Genomic DNA, 26,597 nt, shown 5'->3' with positions numbered 1-26,597 from the left:
ACTAGTTAATATATCGTTCTGATGTCCGCAATGGAATTTGCAGCAATTTGTTCAAAATAACATAAAAAACAACAAAAAACATATTCGTATGAAAAATAATCTAAATACACTTCTTCTATTGTTAAAATTTTTCATTCCCCCCCCCCAATTTTTTTTTATATCCAATTGAAAAAAAATTCGAATTATAGAGATTAAATCTACATTTAAATAAAATTGCATAAAAACCTTAAAAAGTTGTTTTACTCATTTTATAAAATAGATAAATAAATAATAAAGCTGTAAATTATTGTTATTGTATTGAATCATACAAATTTGTCCACCAAATATAAATACTTGAGGTAACTAAAAGATAGGAAGCCAGTTTCTTCTCAGATGACAAAAAAAATTAGCCTAACCCTAACCCTAACCCATAATTATATCAGAAAGAGGACCAGTATGTAACGATCAGTAAGTTTCATAAAAATATAACATTTCCTATGACGTCAATGTTAGTTTAAGTACATGTCGTAATATTTATGATTAAAAAATAACAATGATAAATGTTTTTATGGGGTAAAAGTAAATAAAATGTATTGAAGCTTTAAAAAATGTTTTTAATTCATTCATTTTGGACATTTTAGTATACGACCTGTAATAAATGCCATGTTGAAGTTTACAACTATTGCTGAAATCAGAAATCCATTATTCTACCGTATATAAAAACTGTTCCATTTGAGTTTTCAAACGCATCTTCTTCACAAAAACAGACCATCATTTTGTCCCAGCATGCAGCATACACTCTCATAAGACAGTGTCATCCATTCCGGTGTCATCCTGAGAAAAAATATTGACTTAATTAGTGCCCGAATATAAGACAAAGACTGTGGTGAGAATTGATCTTGTCATCGAGTGAGGAACAGGATTTAGACGGGTACCATCTTTAGCATTTCGAGCACAGTTACATCATTAACGCTGGAGGAACCACTTGACTCAAAGTTTAGTATGAGAATGCCTACAAAGAACCTGCATTAGTGAGAGATTAAGAAGATTATAAGCATCTATTTGACTTTTGTATGCGTGGTTGGCGTACTTGTGCCGTCGTTTCCTGGGTGAGTAACTCAAGAATGATAGGTTGCTGCCTTCGTGTTGTTTTTCTCCCAAATGTCTTAGTCATGGATCCTGATACACTTGAAAGATTCAGTACACAGCTTTGGGGTACACTAGTCAGGAGCAGAGAATACAAATTAAAACTAAAGCTGTTTTTGGAAACAATGTATTTCAGAAAAAGAAAGTCGCTTCACTCCTGAATCTCTTTTTAGCAGAACTTATAATAGACTTCCAAAGGATTTTTGAATTTAGTTTAGTGTCTCAAGTAATGCTGCACGCTATTATGCATTTATAATAAATCTTTACCCTTTTATGGGTAATTACAATTATCCTAATTATGCAATTAGACTGAATACATTATTAGAAAACCCGCTTTTGTTCTTATTTCAAATGCATCACTTGACTTTCCCCATTTATTTTAAGTGGCTTTAACTACTATGTACTAACATTGAAATTAATAATTTGATACAATGGACTTATTGTTTACGTGCATGTTTTTACATTGTACTTATATTTTATAAATACCTGAATATAATTACAGCTGTAATTAATTTATTTAATCATATTTGTAATAACACTGTTGACCCTTCCCTTACACCTTGACCCACATTTAAACCGACCCACACAACACACACCTGTACCGTATCACACCTCAATAGCAGTACAAGTGTTTTACAATACGACATGAACACAATAACTACACTGTACTTATTTTTCGATGTAAGTACATAGTATTTAAAGCCACTTAATGTAAATTGGGACACGATTTGTTCTTCATGAAAGTTTCAATGAGCTTGTATTACAATTTGTAATAATAATAATAATACTGAATTCAATTTGTTAATAAAAAAACTTTAATCCATCAAAACAACTAGCATAAAAAACTTGCGCTTTAAATTTCAATATCTTGTAAACTCTAAATCTAATAAAGTTGATCAATATATTCAAGTTTTGAAACCTCCAAAGAGACTTTAAACTGGAAATATAAAAATCACATTATAAAAATTACAGAATAGTCGTTTAATAGGAAACTTGAAATATATATATATATATATACATACACACATATATATATATATATATATATATATATATATATATATATTATTAATAAGACAGACCATTACAAAACTTTTTTTTTGCTTTCTTTATTGTGCTAATACTGACACAAGACAGCAAATAATCAAATAAAGCCCCCCAAAAATGAAAAAATGCAATTGCTTAATTTATTCATGCGGTGATGCACTCTATGACTTTCAGTTTGTTGTCATCAGTTTTCTTTAATCATAGTTTTTCTGTCTTGACCTAGTTTCTCAGTTCGTTTGATTACTTATTTCGTTCACCTGTTGTCATTTAATTGGTTATATATTTCCCAAGCAATATATATATATATATATATATATATACACACATAATAATAAACGCCCTTTTAATGTTTGAGGTCTTTATGATATACTGTAGGTGTTAGCAATACAAATCCAACAGACCATAATTCAACATTAAATGTGGAATAGTTAACGTTTTAGTGAGAAGTAAACATATTTATTCTCTTCCTCTGAAACCATAAATAACTGTAACTAAAAGCCTAAAGGCCTTTTTTCTTAAGAAATTCTGGACTAAACCACTTCATACGGATTAGATTCACGATCTCTTAATGAACCTTTTCAAGCATCAAAATGTAATTTGGGTTGCTGTCAATGTAGAGACAGAAAGCTCTCAGATTTCAATAAAAGTATTTTAATTTGTGTTCCAAAGATCAATGAAAGTCTTATAGGTTTGGAACGACATGAGGGAGTAATTAATGACAGAATTTTATTTTTTGGGGGGTGAACTAACCCTTTAAAGTAGCAATACAGAAACTAGAAACTTCTAGAAGTTATGCTTTGTCACTAATTTCAGCTATTTCTTCAATCAATCAATAATAAAAAAAAACTTTACTTCAATGCTTGTAATTATGATAAATGCAAATATGTACACTAATATTTATACTTTATATATTTTTACAGAATTTAGACAGGTTTTGACATTTGTGCTTTCTTCACAAGTATTCGCTGAATTTTGTTTCATTATTGTGACACGCTCCACAAAAATGTTCATGGAGACAGAGAAGGCAAAAAGCACACCCTGTTTGTTTTCTTTATTATACAAAAGCAGAAAGTTTTGTTTCGATTGTAAGTACACTCTTAGAAGAAAAGGTTCTATATGGAACCTTAAAAGGTTCTATCAGCGCTACGTATTTGGAACCCCTAAAAGGTTCTATACACTCTTAAAAAAGGTTTCCTCTGGGTTCTATATATAGAACCCTGGGGTTCCATACTTGGCCAATAGAACCTTTTACCAAAAAAAAAATGGTTCTAAATAGAACCATATTGGAGTTCCATATATGAAGTGAGGGATGGAACCCTTTCTGGTTCTAAATAGAACCATTTCTTCTAAGAGTGTAGACACAAATATGGTTTACCCTTCACAGTTTTGAATGGTATTATTATTTTATCTATGATTCTTTTATCTTTTATATATGACCATAAACATCAACAGAACGGGCCAGTAAGTTCGTCGAACCCAGAGGAAAAAAGAATTGTGATATTAACGGTAAAAGACTGTAAAAATGCTACAGTGCAAAACTGAAAAATTGGTTAACAAAGTTTCCGTTTTATATACAGTAAACAACTGTGATAAAAACAATAACGTCACTACCGTATTTTTGATGGTAAAGTTTTGGCAACCACAGCTGCCGTTTTTTTACCGTTTTATTTTTTAGAATGTAACAACCTCAAACCAAATTATTTTATTTATTTATTTAACACTTGGAATACGATGGCTGCAAGTTTGCAGACATGACATGCTGTGTTTCGTTTCTTTTACTGCTAGGTTTGAAATTTCTCGCCAACCTACCAACTGCAACAACAAAAAAAAAGCAGAATGTAACACTATCAAAATGAATCAGCTAAAAAGTACAAACAATTCAAGATGAGGTGAAAGGTGCGTTAAACTAGTTTATCCTGTGGCTGGTTGTCACTTGTGTGGTGATAGATGACAGCACAACTGAAGCAAAATATTCATTAAGCCTGTGAAAGAGTGGACAGATATGCAGATCAAAGCAGCACCTTCCACACTGCACTGTCACATGCAAAAAGACTTTAATCTCCCAGTTGCAATATTGTATTAATTAGTCTCACAGTCTAGCGTGAGAACTGTAGACTTGCATGTCTTGGCATGTCTAAGTTTGAGGGAACGTTTATGAATTATCTATAATTACAGACATGTGGTTGTGTTGGCTGGTTATGTCGGGAACCTCCAAATTGATGCATGTCCAAGTTTTGTTGAAACAGATATGGATCATGTTAAAGGTGCTGTAAGCAAGCATAAAATGTCTCTATTACCTGAAATATATCAAATATTAGACTCAAATAGCTGTTGTGAAAAAAAAAAATCGCACATATCTTTGACTGCCCAAGGCTCTGTAAACACACAAAAAAGCATCAGGGGAACAGCCTGTTCTTGTTCAGCCGATCAGAAAAGTAGTCATTTCGAAATATACTCTTCCCATCAATCATTTTGAGCGTATGGGTCAAGGGATCTGAGTTTGGCGGGATAGAGGGCAAGTGGTTGAAGTTGGCGAAATGGCCGAAATTAGAAAAACCAAGTGGTCAAGGTTTGACGGATTTAATTCTAATGTAATCATATTTTATAGATGTATATTTTTGTATAGATTTTATAGATGTCGTGGCCTATGTCTATGCCTTGAAGCTTGACATGGTGAAACCATCACAAACAACTCTAAACTATTCCTCATTTGAGCCTTTATGAGCTTGTTTACCCGTGAATGCGCTCGGATCCAGTAATAAATTCAGAACGTTAAATGAATGTATACCTGTAAGCAGTTTAGAAAGCACTAAAAGGATTGCACCACTCATGTGTGCTAGTTTGAGGTTACACAAAGCGGATCTCGACATCAAATCTCTATAGCCGAGATACCAGAGTTTCATAATGCCATTGGCATGACAGCAGCTTTTGGAGTCAGTCTTTCTGGAATGACTACAAGTTTTACATTTTAAGCATTGCACAGGAAACTATTTGCATGTTTCGGGGTTTGACAGTTAATTTAGCCTGTAATTACTTCAAAACAGTGTTGATGAAGCTTCCTAGCTTCAAGCTATAAATGAAAGTCAAGATTAAAATGTTATTTACACTATAAAATATAAAAAATAGTACTATATGAATATAAATGTATTAAATTCCATACATATCAGGATTTGAAAGTCTTTTTAAGTTTTATTCTAATAACAATCTTAAGAAAAAAAACATAGGAACATTGTTAAGACTTGTTTTTTTTGAGGGGGGGGGGGGGGCATAACATTCTTAGCTTTATAGAAGTTTGAAGTTATGTTAAAAGTTACTTAAACATTTAAGTTATTTCTTGAAGGATTAGTTAAAATTCCCTGATTTTTACTCAACCCCAAATCATCCGATATGTTTAGGTCAACTCTATCTCACGACCAAATCGTACGAATTCGACGAATGATTAAAAAGTGTCTAATTCATACGACCTCACTTGTACGAATTCGTACGATTTGTCTAAGCCCACGTGATGGGTAGGTTTATGGGCGGGGTCAGGGGTAGGTCATTCGTACGAATTCATACGAATTGGCCAATTAGTAAAATACCTACGAGTTAGCAAAATCGTACTAATTCGTATGAGTGAGGTCGTATGAATTGTTGCGAATTAGCCACTTTTTAATCATTCGTCGAATTCGTACGACTTGGTCGTGAGATCGGGTTGGTTTAGGTCTTTCTTTCTTGCCATGTGCGTAGTGCGTAGTATAGCGCCATTTTGACATATAGCGTTCTATATGACGCTAAAGGATGAGAATGTGTTGTATTTACCATAAATACCATAGCACATGAATGCACCATTACATCAAGATGTTAGGTCTGGGATCTCATCATTGAAAGGGCTCAATCCGAGGGGCGAGATAAACGGTTGTCTTTCAAATTCTCTCTGCACGCAATTGGATAGCGCTATAACCAATCTGAGCAACGAAGAAGGTGACGACTGAGTCCCATGCGTTTTCCCACCAGCGGAGCAAGTTGATATATTAAACTTTTACTTCTTTTTTTTATGATTCAAGTGCCGTTCTTTGTTCTGGTTTCAAAGAAAAGCTTAAGTTCAAATCATCCAGAGTTGCAGTTAAAGCCGAATCGAAAGACAGCTGTTCGCCAGCAGCAGCCATTCTTTGTTTAAGTAGCTGTGAACCGTCGCAACTCTGTCGTCATTATGTTAAGCCCACCCGCCGACTCTATACACGATGTGATTGGCCTGACTAAACTGGCTGCGAAATCATTTTTGCTGCCGCTAGGGTGCGTCTAGATTTCTAGGCTACATATTGTGCATAATTTTACTTATTCCTGAAGATGTTGTGCTCACAACCAAAGTGTGTGTACATAAAGACAAGTATAATGGCTATAAAACAGTATAATCGGTTTGTGCATCAGGTTTTAAAGTGACAGCAGCCTAATAGAGCCTACTGGTTGCCAAATTCGTACTTTGCAGTCACGTGACTACCATGGATGCCTGGCGGGCAACATGCGGGTATTTTCAACGTAGAGTCCTGTAGTTCCATTTCTTTCTAGTAGCTATCAAGTCTGTTAGCGAGCTAGCTGCGTAACTATGGACTAGGATTAACTCCAAGGTGAAGGTAGATAAATTGTGTGAAGCAGACAAGGTTTTTTTTTAGATAATCGAACAGTAATAATTCCTCCGTAAATAATCCAGCTCTACTGTTCTCATTGAAAACTATAGATATCACAAACCTTAAAACAACCTATCACACACTTTTGTTGTTGTTAGTTACACAAAACACAAACAGCTGACTCGCCGAACCAGCTGGTGGCGTTGATTGACGAAACTACAGGTTAACTTAAAGACACGATTAGTTACATGATCATACACCCATTGTATTCAAACAAATCTTGAAATTACCTTGAGTGATGGAATGATCACTGCACAGATGTGTAACACCGTGACCCAACTACTACACGCGACGCGATAAAATTCCAGCGACAGCAAGTGTGTCTGTCCACACTAGACGCGACCCGACTGTGAGATGCCACACATTCAGAACAGCGTGTGCCTATGGTGTGAGCAGAGTCTCTCTGTGAAAGCGCACTGTTGGCCCGCACTCGCATTGGAAATGGGTAAGGACATAATCAAATCAAGAAATAACATTATTAAAAATCAAAACATTAACAAAATATACTCATTGACTAATTTTGTTATGAAGTACAGTTGTATGTTTGCATAGAATTCATTTTGAACGCTATATTACATGCTTTCAAAATCTGAGGTAAATTATCCATTATCGCTTGTGGCACAGTGACCTATTTTTAACCAAAAATTAATAATGTATACTCATAACCAGTGTAATTTCTTCATTCTGTCAGCCGCGACGTCGCAGAAATAGGAACCGTTTCTAAATTAGAAACTTCGCGTGTCGCGTCTGGTTAGGACAAAAACTCTGATTAACATGGAAAAGATACCTTTTATCGTGTGTCGCGGCGTCGCGTCGCGTGTAGTTAAGACACGGTGTAACGATATACTGTGAAGGTTGCTTATCTCATCTGGTTAGTGCAACCAATCGCACAACAACTATCTGGCGTGTCGTTTACACCTCGAAACACCAACTTTTGTATAAAAACTTGGCGACATCCTGGCAAGATTCTTGAGTACTTTACTGGGTTTCGTTGCTGGAAAACGGCATTTTTGCCCACCAGCCAGTGCTTGTGACGTCACATGTAAAGTATGAATTGTGAGATAACTGTATATGTGGCAATTTTTTTCCCTATGGTATTGTCAAAACCATGACCATATATATATATACACATGTGTGTGTGTGTGTGTGTGTGTATTTCCTCAGTAATCCTCAACAGCAAGTCAAAAAGATGTTTTTGAAAAGAATCTGTTCTAAATCTTACAGGAGCTTCCAACATCACAATATCCCAGAAATTTATATTTATAAATATTCCCTTGTGTGGAAGCAGACAACACTGGCAGTCTGTTAATCATAAATCAGTGATAAGGGGAATGATTAGAGGAAAAGAAAAGAACTAACGGCAGAGTCATAGATAGGACATGAGCATACGCTCTGGTTGAATCCCTCGCCCGCGGTGTTATGCGTCACAATGTGCTGAGGTAGGGCTTAAACAAGTAAACAAACCAAACTTAAACTATTAAAAGTTAATTTGCACGGTTTCATTTTGAACGGAAACTGGCAGATATTAAGAAGAGTTTGGCAGGGAGTTTGAGAACCGTCACAAACAGTATTGAGTTCATCCAAAATGTCTGTTTAATGTTGCAGGTTTACATGGAGGGGAGTGAACAAATCATTTCATCCGAGGTCAAAGTTATTGCTCAAGGGTTTAGCAGCCAAACAAAGCAGCAACTATATTTTCTAAACTTTATTAAAAAGACAAAAACAAGCAAAAAAAAAAAGAAAAGAAACGTATTCATTGTTCGGATTGATATTCTTTCCTTCTCGTTGGAGATAATCACTTTATTAAATTCCTGGAAAATAAAGGCTGATTCAATTACAGTTAAGACACACTCATTTAAAGCTGAAACTGGCGCCTCTACTATTATTGTACAGAAAAGAAAATAGACAAACTGTGAGACAAATGGCTCATTTATGAGAAGCATAAAATGGGACTGCAAGTATGAGGACGTTGAGTCAAATTATAGATTTCAAAGCGCTAACTATAAGTTTTTAAGCAGATTTAAAAATAAACAGTCCTCAATCATCGCTGATATGATCACCGCAGATAAGATCTTTCGAGCGAATGTTTGTTTGTCGCATGCCGCTCTTTCCAAAGGGATTGGCTTTGAAGCGCAGTTTCTCAAAAATCTCAATTAAACCAAACTGAAATCATTGTTCTCTTTAGAACTGGTTTCAAAGTATTGTTTGCTCTCATTCACTCAATAATTCAAGCTCATTTTCCAGTTTATCTCCCGTCGTGAGTCGCCCCGAACTCGCTATTTCTACAAATGGACATTTTACAATTGAAACCCTCAACTCAGTGGGCCAAACCTGAATTGTCTCTAAATTGTAGCATTTTTCATTTTTAAAAATAGTTTGTGACATTTCAGCTTTTGTTTTTTACCCAGATGAATAACAAAAATGGATGGATTTGGATGGATGGATGGATGGATGGATGGATGGATATGGATGGATATGGATGGATGGATGGTTTGTTGGTTCGTTGGTTGGATTGATGGATGGATGGATGGTTTGTTGGTTGGTTTGGGTGGATGGATGGATGGATAGATGGATGGATATGGATGGATGGATGGATGGTCCGTTGGTTCGTTGGTTGGGTGGTTGGATTGGTGGATTGGTGGATGGATGGATGGATGGATGGATGGTTTGTTGGTTCGTTGGTTTGGGTGGATGGATGGATGGATGGATGGATGGGTGGTTGGGTGGATGGATGGATCGATGGATGGATGGATAAAAAATTAACTAATTTATGATTTATGAACAAATTTTTTGCAGTGCAGCTCATGTAGACCAACAACTAAAATGAGTAAGAACGCATCCTGTGTGAACGCTACCTTAAGAATATTAATTCTGGGACTTCTTGGATTGTATGAAAACAGGTTCGGCAATCTACATTCTTTCATGTGTTTTATATGTGCAAAATGTACATACCTCAAAGGCTGTAATACACTTAGCAGATGATCACCGGTCATTCATCTATGGCCAACACGGCTTCTTCAACACCACGTTCTGTGATGTGAATATGAGCAATGGAGGACTTTGAACATGAAACCAGGGCCATGCTTCCAAGACACACTCACTGCAGTGAAACATGGAGTATGGAGTCATGGAAAGATCAACATCTATGATGAAAATGAAAGAAAGAGAAAGAATCAAATCAAAAAGATAAACAAAAGGATCTGGCAGAGCAATAAGAATTAAATGTATCCTCTTCTGAACTCTAGCAACGCCCAATTTAGGGAAAGTACAGTCATTTTCAGAGACGATCAATAAAAGATTTTTGATATATAGTGCAAATGATTATCTCCCCAATGTCTCGTAACTTTAATAATCTTGGTGCCCAGGAATATGTTTAGAATCGCCACACCTGCCATTTTTTTTTTTTTTCAATAAGTGTTTTTAGATATCAAAAGAGCCCAACCCAAAGTCTCAACGCCATTTTATGACTTGGGTTACTCCCTTTAATAGAATTCCATGGCATTTTTCAGATGTTTTATTGTTGGCAGAACAAAAAATGCCAGTCTGATCACTTTTACAAGGTATTCAGATGTGCGTTCTAATGATGCACAAATGTGGGTGTGCATCCTTGTTTATTTCAGCAAGTACACAAAAAAGCATATGCTGACTGGGCCGGACTCATTGGTTGTTAATGACAGAGCAGAGGAAAGCATCCAGGTGCTGTGAAACTGTATTCCTCTCTTCTTCTCACACAAATATACACACAGACTTGCAGAGCATTGTGGGAAAATGCCAAACTGCCCCCCCACCAAGAGCTCCAGCCTCAAGCTAAACATTAATTAAACCGTAATTCCACTTCCCCAGCAGTCGAGCGTGTTTCTCAGGCCAACATAAAACTTGATGGAAACAGAGAGCTTCCTGTAGAACCAGAGTTCGTTAGCGGTGTTTGCTAAGACGAGCATCACTCTTACTATTGACTCACTTAGGGTTAGTGATATGACCCTTAACGTCAAGTCTGTGATCACATTTACCACTGTTCAGCAAAACATTGTGGACAAAATTTCCATAGGAATCCACGTGAACAAAATTTTTGTGTGAGGGCAAAATATTTCCACGCACATATTTCACATCGGGTACACTTGGTCATGTAATTTTGCCACAAATTAAGTCTTAAACTTGTCTTAATATATATTAAGCCTTAAGAGTGTTGAGGAAAGCTTTGCAACCTTCTAGAACACACTAGCAACCACCTAGCAATGACCCAGAAGAAGCTAACAACATCCACCATTGTGGAAAAACAATTTAACAAAGAAGTGTGCCCCAAGGCTCGATATTAGGGCCACTTTTTATTTTTTATATAAATAATGTCCCATTAATTTTCAAATACTGTCATCTTCAAGTTTATGCCGATGATGCGGTCATATATGCATCTAAATCTGAAACAGTTTATTTTTTTAATTTGTTCATACTTTTGAATAATAATACCTTTTTTTCGATGAAAAAGTAAAAAAAAAAACTCTACTGTAACAATATACTGTACCATGCAAACGTTTGTTTAGTATTTTCTTTCTTTCTTTCTTTCTTTCTTTCTTTCTTTCTTTCTTTCTTTCTTTCTTTCTTTCTTTCTTTCTTTCATAATTTTATTCAAGGATGTGTTAAATTGAAAGAAAGTACTGTAATAGTAAAGATTTATATTGTTAGAAAATATTTATATTTTGAAAAAAAAAAATGTTTTTAACTTTTATTTTCATCAATGAATCCTGAAAATAGTATCACAGGTTCCAAAAAAAAAAACATTGATAATAAGTCAGAAAATTGACTAATTGACACAGAATGATTTCTGAAGGATCATGTGACACTGAAGACTGGAGTAATGATGATGAAAATGCAGCTTTGATCGCATAAAATCACATATTTTAAAGTATAGTATAAAGTATAGTTTTTTTAATGAAAAATTAAATTTAATAATAATACTATAGAAAATACTATATAAAATCAAATAAATGCAGGCTTGATGAGGATAGGAAACTTCTTCTAAAAACATTTTAAAAAGTAATGTTTCCAAACTTTTGACAATATTTATAAATGGAACTAAAATTTGTCATGCAAAACAATAATTAATTAAAAAAAAAAACAAAAAAAAAACAACAACAAAAAAAACATGGTTATACCAGCTACAAAAGCTGCCATTTGACCTTCGTCATCAACATCAGTTTTCTTCATGGTTTATTGTTTTGTTTTCATAAAGCATCATTAAAATGTACTCCCTTAAAGACAGTACTTTACCCTTATTTGACCAGGGTTTTATATGTCCATTTTAATAAACCCTTGTAAATGAGACAGTAGGACAATAGAAAAACACACAAAAATGTGTCGTTGTGTGTACGTCACATGATCAGATTAATCAGCAAGATGAAAAACCATATCAGATGAGTGCTTTACGATAGTCTCAGACCGTGTTGTGCCTCCAGGTTTAAGCTGGTGCAAAGAAGGATACTTTGCATTCCTCCAGCATTGATCTTATCCCGTCTGACCTTATCTCATCTGCTCAAACCCCTCCCTCTGGATTACTCAGAGAAACACAAGACCGAGAGATCATTCTAGCATGCCTGTACCTGCCGTGTGCTCTTTAATGGATGGATTGCGGTACAACCAAGACTGTGCTGACATCAAAGTTGTTTTGAATGCAATATCTCAACGTCTTCTACGTCAGCAGACTCTGTTTTGCACCCAAACAGCATTTGCCGACAATGATGAACGTGGATGAGTGATGAATGGAAGAAAACATACATCAGGTGTGCTCATCAACGTTCATCTCATGAGCCTAAAAGAGGAATCTGCGATGGCCAAAGCTGCATCACACGTATCCGTAATACTAAAGCAATCTATGCTCAGTGAAAAAACAACAACAAGATAATAATAAAATTCTAAAAGTAATCAAATAGTGCACAAAGCAAGAAAAATCTAAATAAAATTTAAGATTGTTTTTCTTCAGTCTTAAAAAGCATCAATAGGTTTAAATAACTGTAAACAAATTTTCCCCAGTATTTTTTTTTAATTCAATTTGGTGACATGCTAATTACTTTGTTGAAGAAAATTTTGAGGCAGAAATTTTGAAAATTTTGATTTTTTTTTTAACATACAGTAACATACGGTTAACATACTGTATTGCATTGTAAAGACAGAGTTTACTTAAGTATTTACACAAGTATTTACATTTCCGACGTTCCGGCAGGCAAGCAGCCTTTGTCAAGGACTTCTTACAAAATGGAGAACATAAATAGAATCAACAATTACTCACAGGTGAGAGCAATGACATCACAATCAACATAAAATAGCTAGCCAGAAAAAAAAAAATCTTAAATCTGTATTAAGAGAACAAAAGATACACCATCAGATATAGTTATTGTCTTTAACTTGCACCTCAAAAAGGTGTGCGTCTCCTTTAGCTATTGATCGGTTTAAATAAATAAGTTTCTTCCCCCTATTCTAAAACAAAAAAATAACAGGAAAATGGTGCATGTGAAATATTACTGATTTATTCATTATTACCTGTTCACAATTGATGCTTTAAGATTATCACACATCATTCTCCCAATTAAAAAAAAAAATCATCTATATATTAAATACATGCTAACTTAAAATGTTTGGACAAAAAACAAAACAAATGTTTGGATAATAGACAAAACAAAACAAATGTCTGGATAATCTAGACAAAACAAAACAAATGTCTGGATAATTCAGACAAAACAATAACCAAAACAAAACAAATGTCTGGATAATCACATAAACAAATAAAAATTGTCCTGACAATCCAGGCAAAACAAAATCTAATGTCTGGATAAAACAAAAATCTGGACAATGCCAGGAGAATCCAGAGAAAACAAAACAAATATCTGGATAATATAAACATAAAACAAATGTCTGGATAATTTATACAAAACTAAACAAACAAATGTCTGAATAAGACAAAAAATACATATATGCCTGGATAATCCAGACAAAACTAAAAAAACAATAACCAAAACAAAACAAATGTCTGGATAATCCATACAAAACTAAACAAACAAATGTCTGAATAAGACAAAAATACATATATGCCTGGATAATCCAGTCAAAACAAAACAAAAGAGTGAAAAAAATTGTCTGGATAATACAAACAAAACAGATACATTAGAGAAAAAAGTATCTTAAACAAAGATAAAACAAAAATGCCTGGATAATCCAGACAAAACAAAACAAATATCTGGATAATATAGACATAAAACAAATGTCAGGATAATCCATACGAAACAAAAAAAAATATCTGGATAATATAGACATAAAACAAATTTCTGGATAATCCATACAAAACTAAACAAACAAATGTCTGAATAAGACTATATATATATATATATATATTCTCTTTCGATTAGTTTCTCACTGCATTTGGAATTGCGTTGCCTTACAAGGGAGCTGGGAGCTGCAGTAGACTGCCAGGCAGCTCAATAAATTTTAGAGAATAAGTTTTGAGCCTATTTTTACCTGCCTTGCCCCAGGATAGCCTACTCAGCAACAGCTAACAGGAAGCACATCAGACAGACACCTATGGCGTGACAAACCTAACAATAAAGTCCCTTTTGGGGGTTTTACACCTTGTGTTACGGCATAAAAACCAAATTTGTGCAAACTCTCAAACTTCGTTCTGAAATTCTCAAGGAAATGGTGACTTCAGACTTCTGCATGTCTTATCAGGCTGATCTCATCCGTCACTTGTTAATGTAAGAGATGGACAGAGATCTCTCAAACAAACACTTCCTGGTTTGGGTATATCCTTTCTACAGCTCTGGGGTCAATGATTCATTGTTTCTGAGAAGAGATCATTACTCAGGATGTGTTGACCCAGGGCAGTTTCAACAGTGGGGGTTAAACTCACCCTAACACTTCTTATCAATCACCGTCTTGGCCCCTGGAAGACCCTAGGGGTGAAGCGACTGCTCACTTTCCTGCTAGCCCAGACGACACTTCTGCCTAACCCGAGGGACTGACATATTTTCATCCAATCAAAACACTGTATAAAAAGGTCAGAAACCCTGCATGAACTGGATGATCATGAAACACGAAACAGTGATGCACCAGATGATATTTACATAGTACTTTAAAGTTTAGTGTACTTCAAAGAATATACCCAAAATGATAACTAAACATTTGTATAAATGTATATTTGTCTTGCCTTGCCAACACTGGCCATATCATCTTTATATTATTTTATTTTATCACATTGACATTATTTTATTTTTATTTTAACATTTCTCAACAATACATAACATCATAAAATAATAAAACAAAGTTTTACCCCCCCATTTTTTTAACAATAAAAATAGCTGGAAAATGGTGTGATAATGTGAAATATTACTAATTTATTTGTGATTTCCTATTCACTACTGATGCTGACTCTCATTCTCCCAAGTTCAACAAAACAAAACAAATGTTTGGATAATCCAGACAAAACAAAACAAGTCTTTTTGATAATCTAGACATAAAAAAGCATGTCTGGATAATACAGAGATATCAAAACCAACGTCTGGATAATCCAGGCAAAACAAAACAAAACAAAACAAATGTTTGGATGAAGCCTACAAAACAAAACAAAATGTCTTAATAATCTAGACATAAAACAATGTCTGGATAATCCAGGCAAAAGAAAATAAAACACAAAACAAATGTTTGGATAATCCAAACAAAACAAATCTTTGGATAATCTTGACATAAAAACATTTCTGGATTTTCCAGGCAAAACAAAACAAAACAAATTTTTGGACAATCTAGACATAAAAACATGTCTGGATAATCCAGACATATCAAAACTAATGTATGGATAATCCAGGCAAAACAAAACAAATGTTTGGATAATATAGACATAAAAACATGTCTGGATATTCCAGACATATCAAAACTAATGTCTGAATAATCCAGGCAAAACAAAACAAAACTAATTTTTGGATAATCTAGACATAAATAACATGGATTATCCCAGACATATCAAAACTAATGTCTGGATAATCCAGGCAAAACAAAACAAAAATGTCTGGATAATCCTGGCAAAACAAAACAAAACAAAAGTTTGGATAATCTAGACATAAAAACATGTCTGGATAATCCAGACATATCAAAACCGACGTCTGGATAATCCAGGCAAAACAAAAACAAAACAAATGTTTGGATGAACCCTACAAAACAAAACGTCTTGATAATCTAGACATCAAACAAATGTTTGGATAATCCATACAAAACAAAACAAACAAAATCTTTGGATAATCTTGACAAAAAAACATTTCTGGATTTTCCTGGCAAAACAAAACAAATTTTTAGACAATCTAGACATAAAAACATGTCTGGATAATCCAGACATATCAAAACTAATGTCTGGATAATCCAGTCAAAACAAAACAAATGTTTGGATAATATAGACATAATCCAGGCAAAACAAAACAAAACACATTTTTGGATAATCTAGACATAAATAACATCTCTGGATTATCCCAGATATATCAAAACTAATGTGTGGATAATCCAGGCAAAACAAAACAACAAAGCAAAACAAAAAGTCTTGATAATCTAGACATGAAACAAACATCTGGATAATCTAGGCAAAACAAAACAAAAATGTCTGGATAATCCAGGCACAACAAAACAAACCAATTTTTTGGATAATCTAGACATACAAACATGTCTGGATAATCCCAGACATATCAAAACTAATGTCTGGATAAACCAGGCAAAACAAAACAACAAAACAAAACAAAAAGTCTTGATAATAGACATAAAACAAACGTCTTGTTAATCAAGGCAAAACAAAACAAAAATGTCTGGATAATCCAGGCATAACAAAACAAATACTTTAGCGATTAAATGTACTTTATTTTTAATTTCTTGTTTGATTAATGTCTCATTTTTTCTGGAATTTCAGTCTTAATGACTAACTAACTAACCAAATAACTAAATTACAATAAAAATATTTTATTTTAACAATTTTTTCCTGTAAAAAAAACAGGCTAATGCAAAATATTACAGATTTATACAAGATTTCTCATTTCAGCTGATGCTTGCAAGACAACCCCACGTCATTTCCCCAGTTTCAACAAAATCTCATCAGTTAGCCAGCGAGATATGATTTATTTATATATTTGGTGGATATGCTCCTATATTTGTTTACACATTGGGCCAGTTTGTTTTTGTATAAAACTATAATGGGAAAAGGCTATAAACAGGAAAAGAAATTGAAACAGGAAAAGAAATTGGAACAGGAGACATCATGATCCCATGGAAGACCACATTGCAATTCCACAGAGCAGAAGCCTCTGACATCTGGCCTGGAGACTGCATCGGTAATGAGTGATAAAGACAACACTTCCTGTCTCCCAGGGATGTGATATATGTGTACAGGTGCACTAAAAGTCCACCGCATGACTAACTTGAGGAAACAAAGGTTTGCTATCTCTTTGTCATTAGAAAGGTTATTTTTCTTTAAATGACCCTCAAATTTATGGCCAACACAGAGAACATATTAACTTATCAAATGGCCCCAGGTAGGCATGTCTACTCTAATAAATACCAGACATCAACCGCAATAGATGCATTTTACTGTCTGGGTGTAACAGCCTCATCATTCACAGCCTTACTGCGAGGAATGAATCATTTATATTCTCTCTGTATACTACTTTAATATTTTTTTGTCAATTCCCTATCTGTTTGTGCAATATTGCTTTTGTGTTGTTTAGGATCGGGGGGAAAAACAACCTTTAATCAAGCTTACGGATTAGACTTCAAAATGAATCGACTGCCCCATTTAATGCAGTGACTTCTGTATTGATCCAAAAGTATTTTTAAATTACAGGGAGGCGGATACTCCCAAATAGTCTTCCAATTCCACATAATACAGTGTTCACAACCCATTTTACATCAGTAATGATATCCAACGTACATCATATGTGTAGTGTGGGATATGAAAAATGGCGATTAAACAGAAGTAGCAACTGTTTTTATCTTTCGTATTGTATTGTTTTCTGAGTGAAACAGATTATCGAAAAAGGAAAAAATGATCCTACCCACTGGTGGTTGTTTGGATGGAGGTTGATTTGAATGTGAGCTTCCAAGAAAGGGCAGGATTTATCTGAACAAAATGATTGGAGAAGTTCGACATATGAAGGCTGCGTATGAATTCGCATACATCCCTACTATATAGTAGGCAAAAACCTTTGTTTGTGACAAAATAAGTATGTCCGAATTCATTATTTTTTAAAGGAGTAGTTCACTTTTAAAAACTTTTGCTGATAATTTACTCATCCTAGATGTCCATGTCATTCTTTCTTCAGTCGAAAAGAAATTAAGGTTTTTGATGAAAACATTCCACCATTTTTCTCCATATAATGGACTTCAATGGGAACCAAACGGTTCAAGGTCCAAAAGACAGTTTTAGTGCAAACTGTTCAAAGGGCTTTAATTGATTCCAGACGATGAATAAGGGTCTTATCAAGCGAAACGATCGCTCATTTAAAAAAAAAAAGAACAAAGTTTAAGTTTTATAAGCTCAAATGGTCGCCTTGTTCTGTTCTGTGCATTCGTTACTCTCCTTTTGACTCTCCTTTTCGAACTCGTTCATCAAAATGAACGAATCTTTTCCCAAGTCAACTTGTTCATTTTGTTCGTTGAATGAACCAAATAACACACGAAAAAAGATTTGTTCATTTTGATAAACGAGTTTGAACAGGAGAGTCACAAAAAGCGCATCACAAAACAGAGCAAGGCGAGCATTTGAGATAAAACTTAAACTTTTTTTTTTAAATGAACGATCGTTTCACTTGATAAAGACTTTTTTTTTTTTAATGAGCGATCGTTTCACATGATAAGACCCTTATTCATCGTCTGGAGTCTTTTAAAGCCCTTTGAACACTTTGCACTGAAACTGTCTTTTGGACCTTGAACTGTTTGGTTCCCATTGAAGTCTATTATCCTGGAATGTTTTCACCAAAAACCTTAATTTCTTTTCGATATCTTAGGTGACATGGTGGTGAGTAAATTATCAGTAAAAGTTTTTTTTTTTTTTTTTTTTTTTTTTTGTGAACTACTACTTAAGTGAACTACTCTTTTAAGTGTGCATTTTACTTTTTAGTAAAATGACATTTAGGAATAGACATTCCTTGAGTGGCCAAGACATTTTACTATTCCTTGAGGCCACTGGAGAGGATTTATGAATGACAGTGAAGTGACGCAACTAATGATGAATGTAGTTCGTCCAGATTACATCCATAAACACATTCATACTATATATAATGCAACGTTTTAGTGCTTTTTTAGAATGCAACGAATTTGAGTCATGTCTTGTCTTGTCGTTTTGGAAGATCCAGCTATGACTTTTTCCAAAACGCATGCATTGATGAATTGTTAACAATAAAATCTATAACCTGCATTTTTTTTTTAAATAGGTGAATTTTCATTTCATGCTTACTTTAAGATGTATACTGTATGATTATAGAAATGGGCTTGCACACTTTCAAAACAACAACAGCAATTACCCATAAATCAGTTGTGTTGTATGCAATGAAAGCCCGTTTCTCAGTGGTGTGTCGCAATTTCCCCACATTAAAGAGTTAAAGTGAACTATCTCACGTCTCCTTTCAGTTCCTGGCCCGAGGGTTGGTGGATATCAGACTTGAGATGTGGAGATTCTTGGAAGGTGTCCACTAGTGTGCCTGAGGGTCTTTCATCCCTGATTCTGCAACTCTCTAACACTCAAGCCATACTTGTTTAATTGGACCCAGGTAAGATCTGTGCTCAGATGTGGTGCAACACTGCTGTCGGGAATGTTTTTTTATGGAGAATTAGGCATCTTTTTTGGCTCCTCCATAATTATTTCAAGCTGCATTTGACACTCTTTGATTGGTTTTCATTTGCTTCTTCTATCTTCATGTGTTTTCATGGTTTGGCTGCTGGTAGATGCTTAATTACATCATTCCAGGCATGAAAGTAACTGTATTCTGTTGTTCTATTTGGTTTCACTCTATTTTCTAAATGCATTTTAGTGATTTTATTTAGTGATTTAAAATATTTTTATGCATATCACGCAATTCTGACTTTATATAAGTCTCAATGCGACTTATATATTATGCAATTCTGAGTAAAACTCGTCATCTGTTATCTCACATTTGCGAGATATGGAGTCAGAATTGTAAGAAATAAAGTCGCAATTGCGAGATATAAAGTCAGAATTGCTGTTATAAAGTCAGAATTGTGAGATAGAAAGTCAGAATTGCGAGATATAAAGTCAGAATTGCAAGATATAAAGTCGCAATTGCGTGTTATAAAGTCAGAATTGCGATATATAGTCAGAATAGCGAGATATAAAATCAGAATTGTGATATATAAAGTCAGAATTGCGAGATATAAAGTCAGAATTGTGTGAAATAAAGTCGCAATTGCGTGTTATAAAGTCAGAATTGCGAGATATAAAGTCAGAATTGCGTGATATAAAGTCAGAATTGCGAGATATAAAGTCAGAATCGCGTGATATAAAGTCAGAATTGCAAGATATAAAGTCAGAATTGAGTGATATAAAGTCAGAATTGTGAGATATAAAGTCGGAATTGCGTGATATAAAGTCAGAATTGCGAGATAAGAAGTCAGAATTGCAAGATACAAAGTCAGAATTGTGTGATATAAAGTCGCAATTGCGTGTTATAAAGTCAGAATTGCGTGATATAAAGTCAAAATTGCGAGATATAAAATCAGAATTGACTGATATAGTCACAATTGCGTGTTATAAAGTCAGAATTGTGAGATATAAAGTCAGAATTGCGAGATATAAAGTCAGAATTGAGTGATATAAAGTCACAATTGCGTGTTATAAAGTCAGAATTGTGAGATATAAAGTCAGAATTGCGAAGAAAAAAAGACATAAGTGCGACTTTTTATCTCACAATTCTGACTTTTTGTCTCACAATTTCGAGTTTCCATCTTGCAATTCTGACTTTATAAGACATAATTGCGAGTTTATATCTCGAAATTCTGACATATTTTCTCAGATTTGTGAGATGTAAACTCGCAATTGCGACTTATCAGACCAATTCTAAGGGGAAAAAAGGACTAACGTTTTTCCCCCTCAGAATAGTTTAAATCTCACAATTCTGACTTTATATCATGCCTTTCTTACTTTATATATAGCAATTCTTACTTTATATCTCGCAATTCTGACTTTATAACACACAATTGCAACATTATATCACGCAGTTCTGACTTTGAATCTTGAAATTCGGAGAAATAAAGTCAGAATGGGCTCTATGCACGGCGGTATTTCCGGTGAAGGTGTAAGGATGCTCGATAACTTCCGCCGATCGTAGAGTCCAATGCAATACCAAGAATTTATATTGAATTTTATACTCCATGGTTATACTAATGAAACGTTAGTCACAAAAACAGATAAAACAGACACCCCTCGTTGTGTTTATGCTTCTTTTTAAAATTATATTAAATAAACATAACTATATATAAAATTACATCTAAACGTATGAAAGTTTCATTTCAAAGACGGGGGGACAGTAAATTTTGAAGACTCTGCCATAATCCCGTTTTCCTCGGTTTTCCTCCGCTTTAATCTCCACAACCGGAAATGGACGAGCATCCTTGCGTCAAATGCGGAACTTATGCGTGCATATAGCCCATTATGAGACAAAAAGTCACAGTTAACTTTTTTTATTTTTCATTAAGTGGGGGAAACAAGCTTCCATACATTTGTGAGATAAAGTCTAAATTGTGAGACATTTTTTCATTAACATTTTTTTTAAATAGATTTTTTTTTTCTGTGGTATACACTAAAAGTGCACATTCAGTATATTTAAGTCTCTTCTTTTTCACAAAAACACAAGTGAGTGTCCTTTGGGATTCTAACTTGTGAACTTGGCATTGCTAGCAACGTGCTAATGTAACGGAGGCCAGATAGCAAGAGCTTTGCGAGTAAACCTCACTCCTCAAGAGGTACGCTAGAGGCAACTCGTTGAACTATGCTGATAACAACGGAACTTGCGACCATAGTTGGCTAACGATGCTTTCGGAAACCCACCCCGGAAATTGGTGCCGTGACCCGGATGGAAGTGAGGTTTAGATGATTGAATGTAACTGAGGCCAGCTAGTAAGTAGGTACTGTGTGCGTGAACTTCACTCTACTGGCAACAAGAGGTGTGCTAGCGACTGACACTAGAGACTACGGTCTTTAGCGTACTTGTTAGCGACCGCCTTCCATGCAATAGACGCCGGTTTGAATCCTGTTCAAAGCTGGTCGAGTAAGACCCATTACACTAGCAGGGACTTAAAGATATAGAATATCAGTAGACCTGAATCATTATAATATACATCTTCAAAGTATCTTACAACTGAACAAGATATCTGTGTCATTAAGCCCACTCTCTCTTTTGAACAAAACTGGAATGTTTTTCTTTTCTTTGTTTTGGTTGTTCACAGATCCATGAAAGAATTTAGCCGGTGCCAGACAAAGCAATCTTCCTTTTTGTGGTTGTTTTCATACAAATGACAGACACTAACATAGATTAAGAAGCTGAAATAAGAACTCATACATGTAACTTCAAAGAAATGCAGTAATACATATCTTTGGCTAATAAAATGTGTGCTTCACAGATGCATCCGTGGTACATCTTTCAAATCGGATCAATTAAAGTCATTATAGTAATGAAGTCCTCTTCCTGTGTGGTCTCTGGTTTTTGTTATTAGTATGAATTATATGGCTGGATTAGCAATGAAATAGTCAATATTTAAAGGTAAGGTACACACGGAAAGGAAAATTCTGTCATTACTTATATCCCTCATGAGATTCAAATCAGAAAAGCCACACAATTGATGTTTCAATGTATATTACTTCTTGTATGGTCAGTTTTTTTTTTAGTGGTCAGATGTAATAGGCCAAACAAAAGTCAGGCAGACTTCATTGCTTCTTCATTTAAACCTAACTTTAAATGCTAATAAACTGACAAAGAGCCAAATACAGTATGAGTTTAAACCTGACCTATGGAAATGAAAGTCATAAGAAAGACATCCTAAACTGAATTACCATGTGATCCTTGTTGATTACGGTCTCTTTTATTTGATTCATCCCTCTCTCGTTTTCATTATCTCTTCCCATCATTTGCTAGTACAAAGCAGCAGATTGGGGAATGAATAGAAATCAACGTATTCAGTCGCGAACGCACGACATGGTGAAAGCAATGAGTGACATCAGCAAAATGCAGAGAAGGATGGTACAACCACAGTTCAAATCAAGGTTGTCATACATTTAGTTCTTGACTTTGGAAAGATTCAAATCTTTGCCATTATGTTTTTGCATACGTCAGTCAAAATGGGGGATTTGGAGAAAACCAAAGACTTCTACTTTAAACTTCTGGGCTTTTTTGGGGGGAAGCTTTTCTTTGTGTAATTGCCAGTGAGAGAGTATCTGCCAAAAATTGTTTTTAGAGAACATGAATTACTTTCTCAAGGTTGAGCCAGAGAAGAACTAAAACAAGGAGATCATGGGAAAAGCATAAGAATCATTGCTTGGCCAATGAAAGAGATTTTCTTTATTTTTCATTTAAAACTATATTTCGGATTGGCTGCTATGAAAGAGATGAAGGGATAGATAGTGGATAAAAATACACATTTTAAACATCTGTTGATTGTCCATCAGCTTACTCCGTTAGGGTTGAATTTAATTGTGACAATCATTATTGAAGTTGGGTGAAATATGACCCAGACATTTCTTCAAACAATAAACAATATGGGGATCTTAACATTCCAATTTCCAGACCTGGAAAAATAATGTATACAATCTTGATCTAAAAAGTAGTGCTGTCAAACGATTAAAATATGTAATCGCGATTAATCGCAGTTAACTCGCGGTTAATCGCACATTTTTATCTATTCTAAATGTCTCTTGATTTCTTTTTGTCCCATTATTTTTTACTCATTTTAATGCTCTTATCAACATGGAAAAGGGAAATCGGCTTGCTCTGTGCATATATTTTTTTATTGAAAACAACATTGCCATATACTGTGTTCAATTTCACACTAACATTCTCACTTGGAGCAAATAATCTCTCACACAATGTAACACTGTCCATCAATAAAAGGGTGAACGAAATACTGACGAGGACCTGATATTGACGAGCCGGCAGAGAATTCGCATCAGCTGTGTGTGTGCTTGGCCATCAGCTGGTATTTCATACTGCTACTATGATGATAGCTTAGTTCATAACAACAAAACAAACAGATCACTTTGGTCTTGTCGATGGAACCATTTGACAACTTTTAAAAGTAAACTTTCCATTGAGAATCTTATTGTCATCCATTTCGGCGTCTCGCGCTCGTCATCCACTCAAAACGTAACGTTAACCAACTATTTGGCCGGCTCGCATGCCGAAACACGAAAACGAGACCGTTTTGTTTCCAGTCTCAGCTTACGTTTTGGTCGACGAAGCAACAAAACGTCCAAGCGTGGAGCAAGCCATTGAAATGAATGAGTATCAGAGCGCCGCGCATAGGAATAAAAAGACCGTTATTCGCAAGTTAAAAATAATTGCTGCCGTTAAAATGGGTTTGCGTTAACGCCGTTAATAACGCGTTTAACGGACAGCCCTTCTAAAAAGATATTTATATTGTGCAAGCAAAATTTGTGCATCTAAAATCTGTAATTGACTGTAAATGACTCTTTTATGCTACGTTCACACCGGACGCGAATCGTGCGTCAAATTCGCGCCTGACGCGTCTAGTTTGACGCTTGACTACTCTGTGTTAATTCGCGTGTCAAGAGCGAAACTGGCGCGCGTAAAAACAAAAGTTTGAAGCGAAATTTACGCGCGTGACGCGCGTCAGAATCGAAATCCGTTGGCGGCCATTGTTTTTATGTCGACCGAGCATTCTGTATTTACTCTGGAGAGCAGACCAGCGCCGTGGGGATCATCGTCACCGTATATTTGTGTCCACCGGACCCTTCAGAGCCGAACCGTTTGGCTAGTTTCACCATTTGCTCGCTCCAGGAGCTGCGCTGGATGACGGCCGCTGTCAGCGGTATTTCCGTCTGTCCCGCGCCCAGTTTGATGACATGTTGTCCCGCATCGGAGCGAGGATCACCCTCGCCCTCATCCATCTAATCTAGCTGTCATTTATTTTTTGTTTTGATGATAAATAGAGCCAGCCTTCAAAAGTCATTAACCTGTCCTGTGATTTTTTTTTCTCTTTCTCAACGTCCAGACACGAATTTATGCACATATGTTGATTGTCTTTACAACATAATACTATTTCATATAATCTAGCTATGGAATGAATAACATTCAATACAAAATGAACATGTCTCGTATATAGAAATAATGTTTTAAGTGATAAAACATTTGCTTTGTTGTGCATAATCCCACCATGCATTTAGTCATAACAAAATAATTTATTGAAGCATCCAGACACTCACCACGTGAGCAAGCAGCTAGGCTCCTGATTGGTTAACGCGGCGCGAATTCACGCCAAAGTTCAGATTTTTCAACTCGAGCGGCAGACGCGAATTCGCGTCAAATGCGCGAATGCACAAATGGCACGCGTCAAACGCGTGAATGCACAAATGGAATGAGGCGTATTCGCGTCTTCCGCGCCTCGCTCCACGCCTCATTCGCGCCGCAGGAATTTTTCACGTGCGTAAAGCGTCTTTGCATTGACTTAACATTGAAATCATTCGCGCCTGACGCGCTATTCGCGTCCGGTGTGAACGTAGCATTAGAGAGCATTCTTAAAGCTACACTGTGTGATTTTTACCCCCATCTAGTGGTGAAAATGTATACAACCATCAAGTGAATATTAGTTTCTGTTCCTCTCAATTCCGATTTAACTCCTACGGTGGCCAATGTAATCCAAGATTAACATGGCTTCCAGTTGGACCTCGTCCATGAGTGTTAACTCAAACGTAAACGCGAAAGGCAAAGCTTGAATTAACGGGTATGTCCCTCTTTGGCGAACGTACTGTACTTTTAAGATGGAGGGGCAACATGGCGACCGACATTAGATCCCCTTACCCGTATGTATTTTCAATGGCATATTATACACTCATGAGAATACTTTATTACTTGAACGAAGTAAATGTACAATAATGAGCACTATAAATGTACTTTATAAAATAATAAAAAAAATCAAATAAAAGATTTAAAATGACCATTAAATCCTAAGATTACAAACAGCTGCAAAAGCCATCGAAGTTCATTGGTCAAAAACATTTGCAACCCTTTTGAGATTCACCCTTTGATACTTTTGACAGCTCGCACACAATAAATGTGTATTAGCTGACATTAAGTGAACCCGCTGACACTATAAGGTTACCCCGTGCACATGCAGCCGTAAATTCTACGCGCCCTTCCTGCCACTGGATAGGTGCCGCCGAGGAGTAAATCTCTGATAACTGTGGCCAAACACAAAGCCCTGTTGAAATCAGAGCCCTGAAGACAGCATCTGGTAGCCTGAGGACTGAGGCACGATGGGAGCGGGTGGAGGGTGGCGGGCCGTACCAACTTCTGAAGTGTTCTTGTGCTCAAAGATGAAAAATGCCAATTATGCGACCTCTCCGAGGGTTTTGGCAGGGTCAGGCTAACTCAATACACTCCTTCTCTCATCTCTCGGATCCCCTTGTCTTTCTGGAGAATGTGAAAAGAGATATGCTAGGTGTCCGACTGTCGAGTCACGCGGAGGGGTCGCTTTACTGTCAAGGTGTCAAACAAAGGCCTG

General features: G+C 35.5%; 1 long non-coding RNA gene across 2 annotated transcripts in view; it reads right to left on the bottom strand.

Annotated features, from left to right (window-relative positions):
- Window positions 1–632: 632 nt before the first annotated feature.
- Window positions 633–26,597, bottom strand: part of LOC148995848 (uncharacterized) — a 105,857-nt gene continuing 79,892 nt past the window's right edge. For both annotated transcript variants that reach the window (XR_016168846.1, XR_016168845.1), the window contains exons 3-4: window positions 9,792–9,982; window positions 633–813 (exon numbers count right to left, since the gene is read on the bottom strand). This is a non-coding gene — a long non-coding RNA (uncharacterized LOC148995848). The remainder of the gene's footprint in view (window positions 814–9,791; window positions 9,983–26,597) is intronic.

Source organism: Pimephales promelas, chromosome 2, assembly GCF_988280905.1.
Source record: "Pimephales promelas chromosome 2, fPimPro1.hap1.1, whole genome shotgun sequence".
In the NCBI taxonomy this organism is placed as follows: Eukaryota; Metazoa; Chordata; class Actinopteri; order Cypriniformes; family Leuciscidae; genus Pimephales; species Pimephales promelas.
Note: the sequence above shows the minus strand (reverse complement) of the source record. Positions and strands in the feature narration are given on the sequence as shown.